General features: G+C 43.0%; 1 pseudogene; it reads right to left on the reverse strand.

Annotated features, from left to right (window-relative positions):
* Positions 1–341: 341 nt before the first annotated feature.
* Positions 342–20117, reverse strand: part of LOC103636827 (coatomer subunit alpha-1-like) — a 40707-nt pseudogene continuing 20931 nt past the window's right edge.

Consider the following 20117-nt stretch of genomic DNA (forward strand, 5'->3'; position numbering starts at 1 on the left):
CCATGCAATCACCATAAAGTTTAACCTAGTAGCACATAAAAGCTATGTATCATGCAAAGATTTAGAACTATATTATAGATTGAACGCAACCCCAGCCAAAAGGAATGAAAGAAACATCTCATACTTAGCATAGCTTCCATGGATAACTACAGTCCTTAAGCATATGGCAAGTGATAGCAACAAACTTTAGGCAATAAAAAATGAAAAAAAAAGAACAGTTCAATAAAACCATTTATATACTTATTCCTTATAATCACTAAACTTCCAGGTATTAAAATATATGATAGTCTTAGACCTTTAAGACAGTAGAAAGAATATAGGAGACCTACAATCTACTTCAGCTACGTAGGGGAGTAGAGCATGCCTGAAGCGTCTGCCCCAACTATGGCAAGCTCGCATGTGGTATAAAGTTGTCCTTCGACGGAAGGAACAAATCGGGATCCACAGTATGGGCAAGAAATATCCTTTTGGTCGCGGTAGATAGTAACATATGTAGCACCACAAACAACAAATGGATTTATGAAGTCATAGTTCAGTTGGTGTGAATCATCCTTATACTGGCAAGCTTGCAGCACATGTCGAGCCTTCCTTGGTTGAGCCTCTTGAGGGATGTTCTCAAGAAGCATCCTTGCAAAGTGTGTTGTGGTAGCATAGTGAAAGTCGCCTAGAGGGGGTGAATAGGCGTAATCTGAAATTTACAACTTTAAACACACACTACAAGCCGGGGTTAGCGTTAGAATAAATATCAAGTCCGGGAGAGAGGGGGAAAACAAATCAACCAAGAAATAAAGCGGATGAACACGGTGATTTGTTTTACCGAGATTCGGTTCTAAAGAACCTAGTCCCCGTTGAGGTGGTCACAAAGACCGGGTCTCTTTCAACCCTTTCCCTCTCTCAAACGGTCACATAGATCGAGTGAGCCTTCTTCCTTAATCTCACGGGTCACTTAGACCCCGCAAGGACCACCACACAATTTGTGTCTCTTGCCTTGCTTACAAAGCACTTGAGAGTAAGAATTGAAAAGAAAAAGAAGGCCAAGCCAAGCAAACAATAGCAACAAAGAAACACAAGGGATCATCTCACAAGTCCTAATGCACTAAAGTTGATTTGGGGACTTTGAGTGGATCGATTGCTTTGATTGTGTCTTGGAGTGAATTCTATTGCTCTTGTATTGAATTCAATGTTCAGAATGCTTGGGTGCTTGGAGTTGTGGTGGTTGGGGGGTATTTATAGCCCTCAACCACCAACAAGCCGTTAGGGATGGTTGCTGTCGATGGGCGCACCGGACAGTCCGGTCTGCCACCGGACACTGTCCGGTGTGTCGCCACATCACCCAACCATTAGGGTATTGGAGCAGTTGACCGTTGGAGGCTTTGTCCTCTTGTGGCACCGGACAGTCCGGTGCCGCACCAGACAGGTACTGTTCACTACCCGGTGTGCCTCTGACTTCTGCGCTCTGACTCTGTGCGCACTGTTCTTCACTGTTCACGCGTCAGAGCGTCGTTGCAGTCGATCGTTGCGCTGGGTAGCCGTTGCTCCGCTGGTGCACCAGACAGTCCGGTGAATTATAGCGGAGCGCGCTGGCGAAAACCCGAGAGTGGTTGTTTGGACTCTGTACGGTCCTGGTGCACCGGACAGTCCGGTGCGCCAGACCACAACACACTTGGTTTCTTTGCTCCTTTGAATTTGATCCCTAACTTGAATATGTATTGCTTTGTGTTGAACCTTTTTGCACCTGTAGAATATGTATTCGAGATCAAACTAGTTAGTCCATTTGTTTGTGTTGGGCATTCAACCACCAAAATTAATTGTGGGAAAAGGTTAACCTTATTTTCCTTTCAATCTCCCCATTTTTGGTGATTGATGCCAACACAAACCAAAGCAAATATATAAAGTGCAGAAATGAACTAGTTTGCATAAGGTAAGTGCATAGGTTACTTAGAAGTAAACCAATTTATAATTTCATTAGATATGAATGGATTGCTTTCTTTTATTTAACATTTTGGACCACTTGTTTTGTTTTTGCAAAAAAAATGAATTTTTTTTTTCAAAGTCTTTTGCAAATAGTCAAAGGTATATGAATATGATTGCAAGAAACATTTTCAAGATTTGAAATTTCTCCCCCTGTTTCAAATGTTTTTCCTTTGACTAAACAAAACTTCCCCTGAATGAAATTCTCCTCTTAGTTTTCAAGAGGGTTTTAATAGATACTAATTTTGAAAATCTATCTTTAAATGACCAATTAAAAATAACCATCCCAATTGAAGTTTAAAACAATATCACTTGGATACCAATTTGAAATATACCAATTAAAAAATTTCGAAACACAATTTTAAAATTAGGTGGTGGTGCGGTCCTTTTGCTTTGGGCTTAACACTTTCTCCCCCTTTGGCATAAATCGCCAAAAACGGAGACCTTGAGAGCCCTATTTACTTTCTCCTCATTGGTACAAGTAAATAAGAGTGAAGGATTATACCAATTTGAGAGAGATGACGGAATACCGGCAAAGGGTAGATAATACCGATGGAGTTGAGTGGAAGCGATGTCTTTGCCAAATACTCTATTTCCTTTTCAATCTAAGACTTAATACAAAAGATGCTCATTGAACCATATTAGTCTTAGTTTAGGCACAAGAAGAATAAGAACTGTGTATATGTGCCAATACGAAAGAGACATGATCAAAGGTATATAAAATGGCTATGTGTGCAATGTTTCAATCAAAATTCCGAGAATCAAGAATATTTAGCTCATTCCTAAGTTTGCTAAAGGTTTTCTCATCTAAAGGATTGGTAAAGATATCGGCTAATTGTTCTTTGGTGCTAACATAAGCAATCTCGATATCCCTCTTTGTTGGTGATCTCTCAAAAAGTAATATTGAATGTCTATGTGCTTAGTGCGGTTGTGTTCAACGGGAATATCCGCCATGCGGATTGCACTCTCATTGTCACATAGGAGAGGGACTTTGCTCAATTTGTAGCCATAGTCCCTGAGGGTTTGCCTCATCCAAAGTAATTGCGCACAGCAATGGCCTGCGGCAATATACTCGGCTTCGGCGGTGGAAAGAGCTACTGAGTTTTGTTTCTTTGAAGCCCAAGACACCAGGGATCTCCCTAGAAACTGACAAGTCCCTGATGTGCTCTTCCTATCAATTTTACACTCTGCCCAATCGGCATCGGAATATCCTATTAAATCAAAAGTGGATCCCTTGGGGTACCAAAGCCCAAACTTAGGAGTGTAAACTAAATATCTCATGATTCTTTTCACGACCCTAAGGTGAACTTCCTTAGGATCGGCTTGGAACCTTGAACACATGCATACGGAAAGCATAATATCCGGTCGAGATGCACATAAATAGAGTAAAGATTTTATCATAGACTGATATACCTTTTGATCTACGGATTTACCTCCCGTGTCGAGGTCGAGATGCCCATTGGTTCCCATGGGTGTCTTGATGGGCTTAGCATCCTTCATTCCAAACTTGTTAAGTATGTCTTGAATGTACTTTGTTTGGCTGATGAAGGTGCCGTCTTGGAGTTGCTTGACTTGAAATCCTAGGAAATACTTCAACTCCCCCATCATAGACATCTCGAATTTTTGTATCATGATCCTACTAAACGCTTCATAAGTAGACTTGTTAGTAGACCCAAATATGATATCATCAACATAAATTTGGCATACAAACAAATCTTTTGCAATAGTTTTAGTAAAGAGTGTAGGATCGACTTTTCCGACTTTGAAGCCATTAGTAATAAGAAAATATCTTAGGCATTCATACCATGCTCTTGGGGCTTGCTTGAGCCCATAAAGCGCCTTTGAGAGTTTATACACATGGTTAGGGTACGCACTATCTTCAAAGCCAGGAGGTTGCTCAACATAAACTTCTTCCTTGATTGGTCCATTGAGGAAGGCACTTTTCACGTCCATTTGATAAAGCTTAAAGCCATGGTAAGTAGCATAGGCAAGTAATATGCGAATTGACTCAAGCCTTGCTACGGGTGCATAAGTTTCTCCAAAGTCCAAACCTTCGACTTGTGAATAACCCTTGGCCACAAGTCGGGCTTTGTTCCTTGTCACCACACCATGCTCATCTTGCTTGTTATGGAATACCCACTTGGTACCTACAACATTTTGATTAGGACGTGGAACTAAATGTCATACCTCATTCCTCGTGAAGTTGTTGAGCTCCTCTTGCATAGCCAGCACCCAATCCGAATCTCTTAGTGCATCCTCCACCCTATATGGCTCAATAGAGGATACAAAAGAGTAATGGTCACACAAATGAGCAACTCGAGATTTAGTGGTTACCCCCTTATGAATATCACCAAGGATGGAGTTGATGGGGTGATCTCGTTGAATTGCTTGGTGAACTCTTAGGTGTGGCGGTCTTTGACCCTGAATTTCCTGCTCATCTTCCTTGTCTTTATCATTATCATCTCCCCCTTGATCATTGTCCTCCTCTTGAGGTGGCTCATCCTCTTGATCTTCATTTTCATCATCTTGAAACTGTTCCTCATCTTGAGTTGGTGGAGATGCTTGCATGGAAGATGACGACTGATCTTGTGCTTGTGGAGGCTCTTCGGATTCCTTTGGACACACATCCCCAATGGACATGTTCCTTAGCGCGACGCACGGAGCCTCTTCATCATCTAGTTCATCAAGATCAACTTGCTCTACTTGGGAGCCATTAGTCTCATCAAACACAATGTCATAAGAAACCACAACTAATCCAATGGATTTGTTGAAGACTCTATATGCCCTTGTGTTTGAGTCATAACCAAGTAAAAAGCCTTCTATAGCCTTAGGAGCAAATTTAGATTTTCTACCTCTTTTAACAAGAATAAAACATTTGCTACCAAAGACTTTAAAATATGAAACATTGGGCTTTTTACCGGTGAGGAGTTCGTATGATGTTTTCTTGAGGATTCGGTGAAGGTAGAGCCGGTTGATGGAGTAGCAGGCGGTGTTAATCGGCTCAGCCCAAAACCGGTCCAGAGTCTTGTACTCATCAAGCATGGTCCTTGCCATATCTAGTAGAGTTCTATTCTTTCTCTCCACTACACCATTTGTTGAGGTGTGTAGGGAGAAGAGAACTCATGCTTGATGCCCTCATCCTCAAGAAAGCCTTCGATTTGTGAGTTCTTGAACTTCGTCCCATTATCGCTTCTTATCTTTTTGATCCTTAATCCAAACTCATTTTGAGCCCGTCTTAAGAATCCTTTTAAGGTCTCTTGGGTTTGAGATTTTTCCTGAAAATAGAGCACCCAAGTGAAGTGAGAATAATCATCCACAATTACAAGACAATACTTACTCCCGTCGATGCTTATGTAAGCGATCGGGCTGAATAAATCCATGTGGAGTAGCTCAAGAGGCTTGTCGGTCGTCATGATGTTCTTGTGTGGATGATGGGCGCCAACTTGCTTTCCTGCTTGGCATGCGCTACAAACCCTGTCTTTCTCAAAATGAACATTTGTTAGTCCCAAAATGTGTTCTCCTTTTAGAAGCTTGTGAAGATTCTTCATTCCAACATGGGCTAGTCGGCGATGTCAGAGCCAACCCATATTAGTCTTAGCAATCAAACAAGTGATGAGTTCAGCTGTGTTTTCATTAAAATCAACTAAATATAGCTGACCCTCTAACACTCCCTTAAATGCTATTGAATCATCACTTCTTCTAAAGATAGTAACACCTATATATGTAAAAAGACAGTTGTAGCCCATTTTGCATAATTGAGATAGAGAAAGCAAATTGTAATCTAAAGAGTCTACAAGAAAAACATTGGAAATAGAGTGGTCAGATGATATAGCAATTTTACCAAGTCCTTTGACCAAACCTTGATTTCCATCACCGAATGTGATAACTCGTTGGGGATCATTGTTTCTCTCGTAGGAGGAAAACATTCTTTTCTCCCCTGTCATGTGGTTTGTGCATCCGCTATCTATTATCCAACTTGAGCCCCCGGATGCATAAACCTGCAAAACAATTTAGGCCTTGTTCTTAGTTACCCAAACAGTCTTGGGTCCTTTGATGTTAGAAACAAGCACCTTGGATACCCAAACACAAGTCTTTGAACTCTTGTGTTTGCCCCCAACATATTTGGCAACTACTTTGCCTGATTTGTTAGTAAGCACATAAGATGCATCAAAAGTTTTAAATGAAATGTTAGACTCATTTGATGCAGCAGGAGTTTTCTTTTTAGGCATTTTAACATGTGTAGAATGCCTAGACCTAGAAGCCTCATTCTTATACATAAATGCATGGTGAGAAATGTTATGAGGTTTCCTAGCATGAATTCTCCTGATCTTATATTCAGGATTATTAACAGGACATAAAATGTAGCCCTCATTATCCTGAACCATGGGAGCTTTGCCCTTAACAAAGTTAGACAATTTCTTAGGGACATTAAGCTTCACATTGCTTCTCTGTTGGAAACCAATGCCATCTTTAATGCCAAGGCGTCTCCCATTATAGAGCATGCTTCTAGCAAATTTAAACTTTTCATTTTCAATTTCATGCTCATTAATTTTAGCAGTTAATTGAGCTATATGATCATTTTGTTGTTTAATTAGAGCAATGTGATCATTAATAGCATCAACATTTGAGAGCACCTAGAGGGGGGTGAATAGGTGATCCTGTAAAAACTTAAAACTTAATGCCACAAACTTGATTAAGTGTTAGAGCAATAAAGCCAAGTGGCTAGAAAGGAGTTCTTGCAAAACACAATAACCACAAGAATATCAACACAGAGAGACACAGTGGTTTATCCCGTGGTTCGGCCAAGTTCAACACTTGCCTACTCCACATTGTGGCGTCCCAACGGACGAGGGTAGCAATCAACCCCTCTCAAGTGATCCAAAGATCCACTTGAATACCACGATATTTCTTTTCCTTTCACTATATCCCGTTTGCGAGGAATCTCCACAACTTGGAGTCTCTCGCCCTTATAAAAGATGATCACAAATGAACACGAAAGTAAGGATGGGATGAGCAACACACACAAGTCCACAACAATACGCACACACACGACCAAGACTTGAGCTCAAATGAATATCATAAAGTTCTCACAAGAACGGAGCTCAAATCACTAAGAATATCAAATGAGTGCGCAAAGACGAAGTGTGAATGATCAAGAATGCTCAAAGTGTGCTTGGTGTCTTCCTCCATGCGCCTAGGGTTCCCTTTTATAGCCCCAAGGCAGCTAGGAGCCGTTAAGAGCATTCCAGGAAGGCAATTCTTGCCTTCTGTCGACTGGCGCACCGGACAGTCCGGTGCACCACCAAACACTGTCCGGTGCGGATTTCTTTCCTATTCTGGCGCAGCCGACCGTTGAAGGTTTGGAGCCGTTGGCGCTAGGACTGGACGAAAAACTCGTAGCTCGTTAACTCGCTCGACTCGACTCGATAGTGGCTCGACTCGACTCGACTCGTGTATAATTTGTAACGAGTTGAGCTTATATTTCAACTCGCTATGATAACGAGCCACCTCGAGCTGACTCGCGAGCCAAACGAGTTGGAGTAATTAGTCAAATCACAATAATCTCCGATCCAAAATAGTTAATCTTCTACTCTACTATAGTTAATCTTGTTCTTTGTTGAGTGTGGAACCTTAAGTTGCAAACTCTTTTTTTCTAAATAGATCTCCTTTTCTTTTGCTACATGTTTTTATATCCGTTCGTAGACACTAGACATGGTATTATCGAGCTGGCTCGTGAGCTAAATGAGCCAACTCGAGTCGGCAAACGAGTCGAGCCGAGTTGGATCTTTAGCTCGTTAACATAATGAGTCGAGCCGAGCCAGCTCGTTATCTTAACGAGCCAGTTCGAGTCGAGTCGAGTCGAGCCAAGTCAGCTCGATATCCACCCCTAGTTGGCGCACCAGACAGTCCAGTGCCCCCTTCAGACTGTTGGCCTGGCCACGCGTCACGCGCGGATTGCGCGGCCGACCGTTGGCTCACCGGACAGTCCGGTGCACACCGGACGGTCCGGTGAATTTTAGCCGTACGCCGGCGACGAATTCCCGAGAGCGGCCTTTTCACCAGAGCCAGCCTGGCGCACCGGACACTGTCCGGTGCACCACCGAACAGTCCGGTGCACCTAGACTGAGCAGAGTCTTGGTTGCTCGAGCCAAGTCTTTTCCAATTGTCTTTTCTCTGATTCTAGCACTTAGACGAATATGTTAGTACACAAAAACCAATGTACTAAGTCTAGAATCATACCTTTGTATTGATTTGCACTTTGTCCACCCTTTGGCATATACTCATTCCCTTAATGTGTGTTGGGCACTTAATCACCAAAATCTTATAGAAATGGCCCAAGGGCACATTTCCCTTTCAATCTCCCCCTTTTTGGTGATTTATGCCAACACAACAAAAAGCAACTAAAAGAAGTGCAACATCAATGCAAATGAGAACACAAATTTGTTTTGATTCAAATTTGGCATATTTGGATCATTCTTTGCCACCACTTGGTTTGTTTTTGCAAATCAAACTCAATTTCCTATCTCTAAGTCAAATTCACTTGTTGAGGCATAGAGAAAGGTATTCCAAGAGAAATTGATCACTGATTCAAAAAACTCCCCTTATTTCCCATTATCAAACATTCTCCCCACAAGAGACCAACTTTGGACACAAAGAGACATTCAGAATTTTGACAAATTAAAAAGCCCTAACTCTACTATTTTCAAAATTTCTCAAGTGGTAGCTGATCCATTTGTTGCTTTGGCCCTTAATTTCTCCCCCTTTGGCATCAAGCACCAAAACGGGATCATTTTTGGCCCTTTTAACCTCATTGCCTCACCAAAATTGTCAATTAAGAGCAAAAGGCAATAAGAGACATGGAGATGAACTTGGAATAAGTTACCCTCTCATCTGAGTGCAGTGGAAGTCTTTCATGGTCCAAGTCCATATTTCCCTTTCAATCCACCTTTGAGACTAAATCAAGCAGGCTCAAACACATGGTTAGTCTCAAAGGGTCAAGTTGTAGCACAACTCCCCCTAAATATATGCACCATTTGCAAATGGACTTGTGAGGTCCGGGGAGTGCTTGTACAACTTGAGCACCATAAATGAACAACAATATGCATAACGAACATGATCAAGGCATAAAACACATGTATGCTATAAATCAATCCAAGTTCTACGAATCTAAGACATTTAGCTCACTACGCAACCTGCAAAAGGTCTTCTCATCTAGAGGCTTGGTAAAGATATCGGCTAGCTAGTTCTCGGTGCTAACATAAAACACTTCGATATCTCCCTTTTGCTGGTGGTCTCTCAAAAAGTGATGCCGGATGTCTATGTGCTTTGTGCGGCTGTGTTCAATAGGATTATCCGCCATGCAGATAACACTCTCATTATCACATAGGAGTGGGACTTTGCTCAGATTGTAGCCAAAGTCCCGGAGGGTTTGCCTCATCCAAAGTAGTTGCGCGCAACACTGTCCTGCGGCAACATACTCGGCCTCAGCGATGGATAGGGCAACGGAAGTTTGTTTCTTAGAACTCCAGGACACCAGGGACCTTCCTAAGAATTGGCACGTCCCTGATGTACTCTTCCTATCAACCTTACATCCAGCATAATCGGAGTCTGAATATCCAATTAAGTCAAAGGTAGACCCCTTTGGATACCAGATCCCGAAGCAAGGCGTAGCGACTAAATATCTAAGAATTCGCTTCACGGCCACTAGGTGACACTCCCTTGGATCGGATTGAAATCTAGCACACATGCATACACTAAGCATAATATCTGGTCTACTAGCACATAAGTAAAGCAAGGAACCTATCATAGACCGGTATACTTTTTGATCAACGGACTTACCTCCTTTGTTGAGGTCGACATGTCCATCGGTTCCCATTGGAGTCTTTGCGGGCTTGGCATCCTTCATCCCAAACCGCTTGATCAAGTCTTGCGTGTACTTCGTTTGGGAGATGAAAGTGCAGTCCTTGAGTTGCTTCACTTGGAACCCAAGGAAGTAGTTCAACTCGCCCATCATCGACATCTCGAATTTTTGCGTCATCACCCTGCTAAACTCTTCACAAGACTTTTGGTTAGTAGAACCAAATATTATGTCATCGACATAAATTTGGCACACAAATAAGTCACCATCACATGTCTTCGTGAAAAGAGTTGGATCGGCTTTCCCAACCTTGAAAGCATTAGCAATTAAAAAGTCTCTAAGGCATTCATACCATGCTCTTGGGGCTTGCTTAAGTCCATAGAGCGCCTTAGAGAGCTTACACACGTGGTCGGGGTACCATTCATCCTCAAAGCCAGGGGGTTGCTCCACGTACACCTCCTCCTTGATTGGCTCGTTGAGGAAAGCGCTCTTCACGTCCATTTGGAACAACCTGAAAGAATGGTGAGCAGCATAGGCTAACAAAATATGAATTGACTCTAGCCTAGACACAGGAGCAAAAGTCTCCTCAAAGTCCAAACCTGTGACTTGGGCATAACCTTTTGCCACAAGTCTAGCCTTGTTCCTTGTCACCACTCTGTGCTCGTCTTGTTTGTTGCAGAACACCCACTTGGTTCCCACAATGTTTTGCTTGGGACGTGGCACCAGTGTCCAAACTTCATTTCGCTTGAATTTGTTGAGCTCTTCCTGCATGGCCAACACCCAGTCCGGATCTAGCAAGGCCTCTTCTACCCTGAAAGGCTCAATAGAAGAGACAAAGGAGTAATGCTCACAAAAATTAACTAATCTAGAGCGAGTAGTTACTCCCTTGCTAATATCACCCAATATCTGGTTGACGGGATGATTCCTTTGAATCATCGCTCGAACTTGAGTTGGAGGGGCTTGAGGTGCTTCTTCCTCCATAACATGATCATCTTGTGCTCCCCCTTGATCGCACGCCTCTTCTTGATGAACCTGTTCATCATCTTGAGTTAGGGGTTGCACCATTGTTGAGGAAGAAAGTTGACCTTGCTCTGTTTGTTCCTGTGGTCGCACATCTCCAATTGCCATGGTGCGTATTGCGGGCGTTGGAACATCTTCTTCATCTATATCATCAAGATCAACAACTTGCTCTCTTGGAGAGCCATTAGTCTCATCAAATACAACGTCGCTAGAGACTTCAACCAAACCCGGTGATTTGTTGAAGACTCTATACGCCTTTGTATTTGAGTCATAACCTAACAAAAACCCTTCTACAGCTTTGGGAGCAAACTTAGAATTTCTACCTTTCTTCACTAGAATGTAACATTTGCTCCCAAATACACGAAAGTATGAAACGTTGGGTTTGTTACCGGTTAGAAGCTCATACAAAGTCTTCTTGAGGAGGCGATGAAGATTGACCCGGTTTATGGCGTGGCAAGCCGTGTTCACGGCTTCCGACCAAAACCGCTCGGGCGTCTTGAACTCTCCAAGCATCGTCCTCGCCATGTCGATAAGCGTCCTGTTCTTCCTCTCTACCACACCGTTTTGCTGTGGTGTGTAGGGAGCGGATAACTCGTGCTTGATTCCTTCCTCCTCAAGGTACTCCTCTACTTGAAGGTTCTTGAACTCGGACCCATTGTCGCTCCTTATCTTCTTTACCTTGAGCTCTCCTTAGGAAGCGCTTGAGGGTCCCTTGGGTTTCAGATTTATCCTGCAAAAAGAATACCCAAGTGAAGCGGGAAAAATCATCAACTATAACAAGACCATACTTACTTCCTCCTATGCTTAGGTAGGCGACGGGTCCGAAGAGGTCCATATGAAGTAACTCCAAAGGTCTTGACGTGGTCATCACATTTTTGATATGATGAGAGCTTCCCACCTGTTTACCTGCTTGACAAGCTGCACAAGGTCTATCTTTTTCGAAATTTACATTTGTTAGACCTAACACATGTTCTCCCTTTAGAAGTTTGTGAAGGTTCTTCATCCCCACATGTGCTAAACGGCGATGCCACAGCCAGCCCATGCTAGTCTTAGCAATTAAGCATGCATCTAGACCGGCCTCCTCTTTTGCAAAATCAACTAAATAGAGTTTGCCGTCTAGTACACCCTTAAAAGCTAATGAACTATCACTCCTTCTAAAGACAGACACATCTACATTTGTGAATAAGCAATTATATCCCATATTACATAATTGACTAACAGACAACAAGTTATATCCGAGTGATTCTACTAAAACACATTAGAAATGGAATGCTCGGATGAAATTGCTATTTTTCCTAGCCCTTTAACCTTGCCTTGGTTCCCATCACCGAATATGATTGAATCTTGGGAATCCTTGTTCTTGACGTAGGAGGTGAACATCTTCTTCTCCCCTGTCATGTGGTTTGTGCATCCGCTGTCGATAATCCAGCTTGAGCCCCCGGATGCATAAACCTGCAAGGCAATTTAGGCTTGGGTCTTAGGTACCCAACTCTTGTTGGGTCCTACAAGGTTAGTAACAATGGTCTTAGGGACCCAAATGCAAGTTTTATCTCCTTTGCATTTTGCCCCTAATTTCCTAGCAATCACCTTCTTATCCTTTCTACAAATTGCAAAGGAAGCATTGCAAGCATGATAAATTGTAGAAGGTTCATTAATTTTCCTTGGAACATGAGCAATATTTCTCCTAGGCATATGATGAATGACATTTTTCCTAGGCATATCTCTACCATGCACATAGGAAGAACTTGAAGCAAACATGACATTTGAATCATAAGCATTACAACTCCTATCATGATGAGCATTTCTAGAATATCTCCTATCATGGTACATGAAAGCATGGTTCTTTTGAGCGCTATTAGTCATAGGAGCCTTCCCTTTCTCCTTGGCGGGAATGGGAGCCTTATGACTTGTTAAGTTCTTGGCTTCTCTCTTAAAGCCAAGCCCATACTTAATTGACGGGTGTCTACCAATCGTGTAGGCATCCCTTGCAAATTTTAGTTTGTCAAATTCATTCTTGCTAGTCTTAAGTTGAGGATTAAGACTAGTCACTTCATCATTTAATTTAGAAATGGCAACTAGGTGTTCACTACAAGCATCAACATTAAAATCCTTACACCTATTGCAAATCACAACATGTTCTTCACAAGAGGTTGATTTATTAGCTATTTCTAACTTAGCATTCAAGTCATCATTGATACTCTTTAAGCTAGAAATGGATTCATGGCATGTAGACAATTCACATGAAAGCATTTCATTTCTTTTAATTTCTAAAGCAAGAGAATTTTGCGCACTTACAAATTTATCATGCTCTTCATATAAAAGATCTTCTTGCTTTTCTAAAAGTCTATTCTTCTCATTCAAAGCATCAATCAATTCATTGATCTTATCAATTTTAGTTCTATCTAATCCTTTGAATAAACATGCATAGTTTATTTCATCATCACTAGATTCATCATCACTTGAAGAAGCATACGTAGTATTATTTCGAGTACTTACCTTCTTCTCCTTTGCCATTAGGCATGTGTGATGCTCGTTGGGGAAGAGGGACGATTTGTTGAAGGCCGAGGCGGCGAGTCCTTCGTCGTCGGAGTCGGACGATGAACAATCCGAGTTCCACTCCTTGCCAAGGTGTGCCTCGCCCTTAGCCTTCTTGTAGGTATTCTTCTTTTCCCTCTTCTTTTCTTGATCCTGGTCACTATCATTATCGGGACAATTAGCAATAAAGTGACCAACCTTACCACACTTGAAGCAGGAGCACTTTCCCTTCATCTTGCTCTTGTTGGGATGCTCCTTGCGACCTTTGAGTGCCGTCTTGAAACGCTTGATGATGAGGGTCATTTCTTCCTCGTTAAGCCCGACCGCTTCAACTTGCGCCACCTTGCTAGGTAGCGCCTCCCTGCTCCTCATTGCTTTGAGAGCAACGGTTTGAGGCTCGTGGATTGGGCCATTCAACGCATCATCAACGTATCTTGCCTCCTTGATCATCATCCGCCCGCTTACAAACTTTCCAAGTATTTCCTCGGGCGTCATCTTGGTGTACCTAGGATTCTCACGAATAGAGTTAACAAGATGAGGATCAAGGACGGTGAAAGACCTTAGCATAAGTCGGACGACGTTGTGGTCCGTCCATCGCGTGCTTCCATAGCCCCTTATTTTGTTGACGGGGGTCTTTAGCCTGTTGTACATTTGGGTTGGCTCCTCCCCCCTGATCATCGCGAACCTTCCTAGTTCGCCTTCCACCAACTCCATCTTGGTGAGCATGGTGACGTTGTTCCCCTCATGTGAGATCTTGAGGGTGTCCCAAATCTGCTTGGCATTGTCCAGGCCGCTCACCTTATTGTATTCTTCCCTGCACAAGGATGCTAAAAGAACAGTAGTAGCTTGTGCATTCTTATGGATTTGTTCATTGATAAACATAGAATTATCCGAACTATCAAATTGCATTCCGTTTTCTACTATCTCCCATATACTTGGATGAAGAGAGAACAAATGACTACGCATTTTGTGACTCCAAAATCCGTAGTCCTCTCCATCAAAGTGAGGAGGTTTACTGTTGGGGACCTTCGGCATCCGAAGGTCCTCAAAAACAGGATTTAATAGTGTTTCTGGAGTATAATGTGTGAACAGGTATCTTCGGACTCAGGCCAGGCATCACAGTAGACTAGAATAATACGAAGGATGGTGCAGCGCCGAAGGTGTAAGCAGGAAAGCTTTGGCGTGACAGCAAAGAGTGAAACCGACTTAAAGATGAAAAGGCTATTTAGACCTCGACAGATTACTATAGAATTATTATCAAGTGTAAAGGGCATGAATGTAATTTTGCATGGGTTGTGTCCCGTGCCTATAAATAGGTGAACAGTATCCCCGTACTGTTCACGCTGACTTGGCATTCGCTTTTTGCGTCACGCTTGTACTATCATCTCCTTCCAGTTGAAGGTACATTTGTAATTCAACGATGTTTCTGTTTATGTTTAATAATAATACATAATTGTTCATGTTGTCATTTTTATTCCTTACGTTTCATCCTTCGTCATTATATAATGAATTTATGAAGGTATACCCTTCATAACCTTCGTCCGAAGACCATTATACCCTAAGGGAAACGATGTTTCGAAGGACGAAGGGCTTTAACGATTAACGTTTTCTATGTTGCCTTGTTCTTAACTCATAGCATTTGAGAACAAGTCCCCAACATTGGCGCCCACCTCCGGTGAACTCACTTCCACTCTTCGAAGTTTTTTGAACACCTTCGGCGGTCATAAACCTTTGTTATGGCGCCGAAGAAAGCTTCAGCGACTGGGGCTGCAGCTCTGCAACCACTGGACCACAATCAGGAGACAGTCTCTCTGCGGGAGGCCCGAAGCCAGAAAAGGAAGGCTGTCAGTCCGACACCACCAGAGGACGAGATAGATCAAGAAATCAGAGATATGGAGATGCTTCATCAACAAGTACAGAGGAAGAAAGAAAAGATGGCCAGGCTAGCTGAACTGCAGAGGCAGATAGACGAAGCCTCTGAAGAAGTTCGTCATCTTGCCCAGGATGAGCAACACCGAAGGCCTCAGCACCAAGACCTTCATCAGGAGGGTTTTCCCAACGAAGATGACTGGTATGACAATTTCCATCATGGGAATTTTGTTTTTGATGATGCTTCTCCTCTGTCCGCTGAGCTGCAGGCTACACCTTGGCCTCCGTCCTACAAGCCGCCTCAACTTCCCGTATTCGATGGTCACTCAGACCCGAAGCAGTTTTTGATGAGCTACGAAGCAACAGTATCTTCGTATGGTGGCAATGCTTCAGTCATGGCCAAATCTTTCGTTATGGCTGTCAGGAGTGTTGCTCAAACCTGGTATTCCTCCCTTCGACCAGGAACGATCACTTCATGGCAGAAGCTGAAGGACTTGTTGTTAACTAGCTTTCAAGGGTTTCAGACGAAGCCGGTCACTGCCCAGGCTCTGTTCCAGTGCACCCAGGATCACGAAGAATACCTTCAGGCGTATGTCCGCAGATTCTTGCGCCTGAGGGCACAGGCACCAACGGTGCCCAATGAAATTGTCATTGAGGCCATGATCAAGGGGCTTCGGCTAGGACCGTCAGCTCAGTACTTCGCTAGGAAGCCCCCTCAAACTTTGGAGAAGCTGCTCCAGAAGATGGACGAGTACATTCGGGCCGATAATGATTTTCGCCAAAGAAGGGAGGAGGCTTTCAGGTTTTCTGAAATGACCAGGGGCTTCGGAGGGAGGTTTTACCCGAGGCACGTTAGATCAATTCATAACTCTACACAAAATGATGATAGAGGGAGCCAACAGCAAAGGCCACAATGTTCCTCACAGGCTTTGGGGCAACAGCAAGGCTCTTTCCGACCACCAGCTCCAAGGGGCAGAGGCGCCAGGGGCTTCGGAGGAAGATTTGGTGATCAACCGAGAAGAACCTTTTGCTTATTCTGTGGTGAGAACAAAGGTCATACCACCAGGATGTGCCATGTTACCATCCAGAAGCAAAAAGAAATAGCCGAAGCGGCAGCACAGCAGGCTCAGCCGAAGCAGGTCATGCACACTGCTTCGTATCATTCGCCTTACATCCCAGAGTATGTAGGCAATCACCCTGCAGTTTCTGTTGCTTCGGCGAGTCAACCTCAGGCTTCCTGGCAACAACCTCCGCCTCCACCACCGCTGCAACAAGGCCAGCAGCCAGAAGGAAGCCAATATGCTCCACACCAAAGGGACTTCAGAGAGCAGTCCGAAGCTCGCACAGTTAACAGCACTGTACCAGAGTCAAAGCACATCTATTGACAAATATCCTACCTTAATAGCAATCTTTTTCATTCAGTTTTATTTTCTGTAATAAAGGACATTGCTCAGGTTTCATGTAAATAGTTTTGTCGATTCCCACAAGGAAAATATATTTTCTTCACAGGCTTAAATTGTTGAAAGACTTGTGACAGCAAAGAGGACCTTTGAACTATTGAAAATTCTTCGAAGTAACAAAAAGTCGTTCTAAGGAACGTAGAGTAAGTTTGCCGAAGTCACAAAAAGCCGCTCCAGAGGGAGCGCAGTGTAAGTTTTCTGCTCCAAAGTCGTTCTAAAGGGAATGCAGAGCATACAGCGAAAAGTCAACGCTGATACCGCCTAAGTAAAAGGCGAAGCGCGAAAAGTCAACGCGAATACCGCTGAAAGTAAAAGGCGAAGAAGCTCCTAAGGGAGGCTTACAGCGAAAAATAAACGCTGATTCCGCTAAAGTAAAAGGCGAAGAAGCTCCTAAGGGAGGCTTGTAAAAAATTGTATGTTTTATTGCAGGGATGCGTGTGCATCTTCGGAATACGCATTGCATCACATAACATAACATCATCGCATCATTTCGCATAGCATAAGCATCATACATCATGTTGCATATGACACAAGAGGTGGACGCAATATCAATCTACAGAAAAACGTTTTGAAGAAAGGGAAAAATCATAATGTCATAAGGAGATACATTATCGATCTTCGGAGGTGTAGCTTCGGAAAATATTTTCACGAAGCCTGGATATTATTCATCAGAACACTGGATATTGTTGAAAAATTCTTCTTCACGAAGCATGAAAAGAAGGGAAGGTGTTTTTTCGTCAAAGACTCAAAAGCGGTACGTGTCAAGTTTCATGCATCGTAAAGAATTAAGCAAGACAAACAGGTATATTACATTCAGGGTTACAAAATGTTACAATATATATTACATTTCAGAAGTTTCTATAATAATACTTAATCCTCTCTCAAGACGACTTCTGCAGCCTCGTTTAGAAGTCGATTGACGACTTCGTCCATAATAGCTTCGGCCATCTTTTTTATTTCGTCGTCTCCTTTCGGCTGAGTGTCCGAAGGGGCTTTAGCAGAATCTGAAGTAAAACAGAATACGACCACATTGCTATGACAAATTGCAAACGAATTTTAAAACCTAAAATTACAGCACAATAAAAACCATTAGATAGTACCTAATTGACTTTCGGGCTCTGCGCTCTTCTCAGCAGCCTCAGCTACTTCTCTAGCATCGTGAATCCCCTTTTCGCTTCTTTGAATAATCTCTCGGGCCATTTCTCGGCCACCATTATCCCAGATATCGGTGAAAAATTTTCCACCAGCCATGCTAGCTTCGGCCGATGGATCCCTTGCATCTTCGAAGGAAAGAGCACCTTCGGATTGCGCTAGAATCTTTACATGTTCGCAGCCTTTTTTCTCTAAAATAGTGGCAATTCCTCTGGCACCTGAGAAGGCACATATATCTCCACGGCTATTTAAAATTTCTTCGAAGGCTTCAGCTTCGTGGTCAACCCATTCGATGGGACCTTCGGGATTGCCTCTCGTAAAGTTTTCCTCACTTGAGAATGCGCCGACCTTGGCGAAGCTAGCCTTTAGCTTTTTAACACATTCTATAGATTTGTTATAGCATCTCTTTTTGGACGACCGAAGCTCTTCAACAGTTCCTTCTAAGTGATCTGCCCATTGGTCGCTGAGTTCTCGCTTTGTTTCTTCAAGTATACGTTCTTCCTTGGCTCTGGCCAGTTGTTTCCGAAGATCTTCAAGTTCGCGTTTATGAGCTTCAGCTTGACCTTTAAAAACAGCTTTGTCTTCCTTTATTTTATTTATCAATGAGTGTAATATTTTATCTTTCTCGAGACCTTCGTTCCTCAGTTCAATTACTTCGAAACGAAGGTTGCTCAGGGCTATAGTACACCCTTCGTCTTCAGCATTTTTCTGTGCCCTGAGGGCATTGCTAAGTATCAGGCCCTGCAAAGAGAAATATGTGTGTGTCAATAGGTTTAAACAAACGAAAAATTTTGGTCTCAACAAAAAAATGCAAAGATTCCATTTTTTATACCTTCAAGCTATTATACGCCAGGCTGTCGGCCAGATCATTTTTCGATAGCACTGAGAGCCCGTCTTCCAGTGTTGGGAATCCGAAGCTCTTGCTCATCTCCCGACAGACAGAAATTTCTTTGCTGTCAGGGAGACAATACAAAAAGTCTTCTTCTCCACTGCCATTGAATATTAATGCCCCCTTTGGATACTTCAGTTTTTGGGCGTAAAGTTGGGCCTCTTGTTTTTCTTTTTCTGATAACTGTTTCCCCGAAGCATGGCGAATAATATAATCAAGGACTTTGGGAGATGCTTCGGAAGCAGCAGCACTGGTTTCTTCAACAAAAGTTGGCTCTGCAATTTTTTCTTCCTCGAATTCCAAGGATTTTATTTTTGTGGGTTCTGAGGACCCAGCTTCGGCTTCAGTTTCTTGTTCTGAAGCTTTAGTGTCAGAGATTTCAGTTTTCTCTTCAGGGATGACAGCAGTCTCCTTCGGAGGTGTGCTTGAAGATTTAATTGTCTCCAGAACATCTAGCACGTTGACCATTCTCTTCCTTTTTGGAGTCACTGCTGGCACCTTTTGGTTTTTTACTGCTTCAATATTTGCTGCAGGACTCAAAACTCCTGATGTTTTTGATCCCTCAGTTGCTTCTTTTACTTCTGCTGGCACCATTTTTTCTGTGGACGGCGCTTCGGCCTTCTCTTTCGTTTCTGATAACAAAATCTTTGGTTGTTCCAATTCTATTTTTGTCGGCACTTCGGCCGTTTCTGGGACTTCTGGCAGCAGGGTTGGCTCGGTTAGTTTTTCAGCTTCGGTGGCCGAAGAGGTTTCTCCGGTAAATTCAGGCACCGAAGCTGGTTCAATATAGCGCGGCCGGTGTGTGAGGACCTTTATCTTTTTTCTTTTCGGTTCTGGCTCGCTAGGAGCAGTTGCAACTTCTTCTTTTGCAGAAGTTGGGTTTTTTCTCTTTTGCCTTCGAATGGGATAGCAATAGTCAGGGTAGACAAACCCGATTGCATCAAATACCCGATTTAGCCTCTTCTTTTTTCGGCCTTCGAAGGCTGCTGACATTGCAGTGTCTTCAGCCTTCGAATAAGCCCCAAGAAGTTCATCACTTAAATTTTCAATGCTTTTTAACCAGTCATCATTTGGCTCAATGAATTTATCTCCAAATTTAAAAGTATACTTCAATCTGATAAGTCCACCTTCGTCGGCCTCTTTTATGGTTTCCTGTGGCATTTCCCATTTCTCCGCGAGCGGCCATACCCTGAAGGCAATATGTTCTTGTACTAAGTCTCTCGTTCCAATAAAAGAACAGATAACGCCGAAGGCTCTCTGGCATTCTTCGGCAGCTTCATTCATTTCAACCTTCGGCCTCCGAAGGCCGAAGCTTTGCCAAATAGGACGCATAATTATACCTTTGATATCTTCTCGTATTGTC

The sequence above is a fragment of the Zea mays genome, chromosome 8, assembly GCF_902167145.1.
Source record: "Zea mays cultivar B73 chromosome 8, Zm-B73-REFERENCE-NAM-5.0, whole genome shotgun sequence".
Lineage (NCBI taxonomy): Eukaryota > Viridiplantae > Streptophyta > Magnoliopsida > Poales > Poaceae > Zea > Zea mays.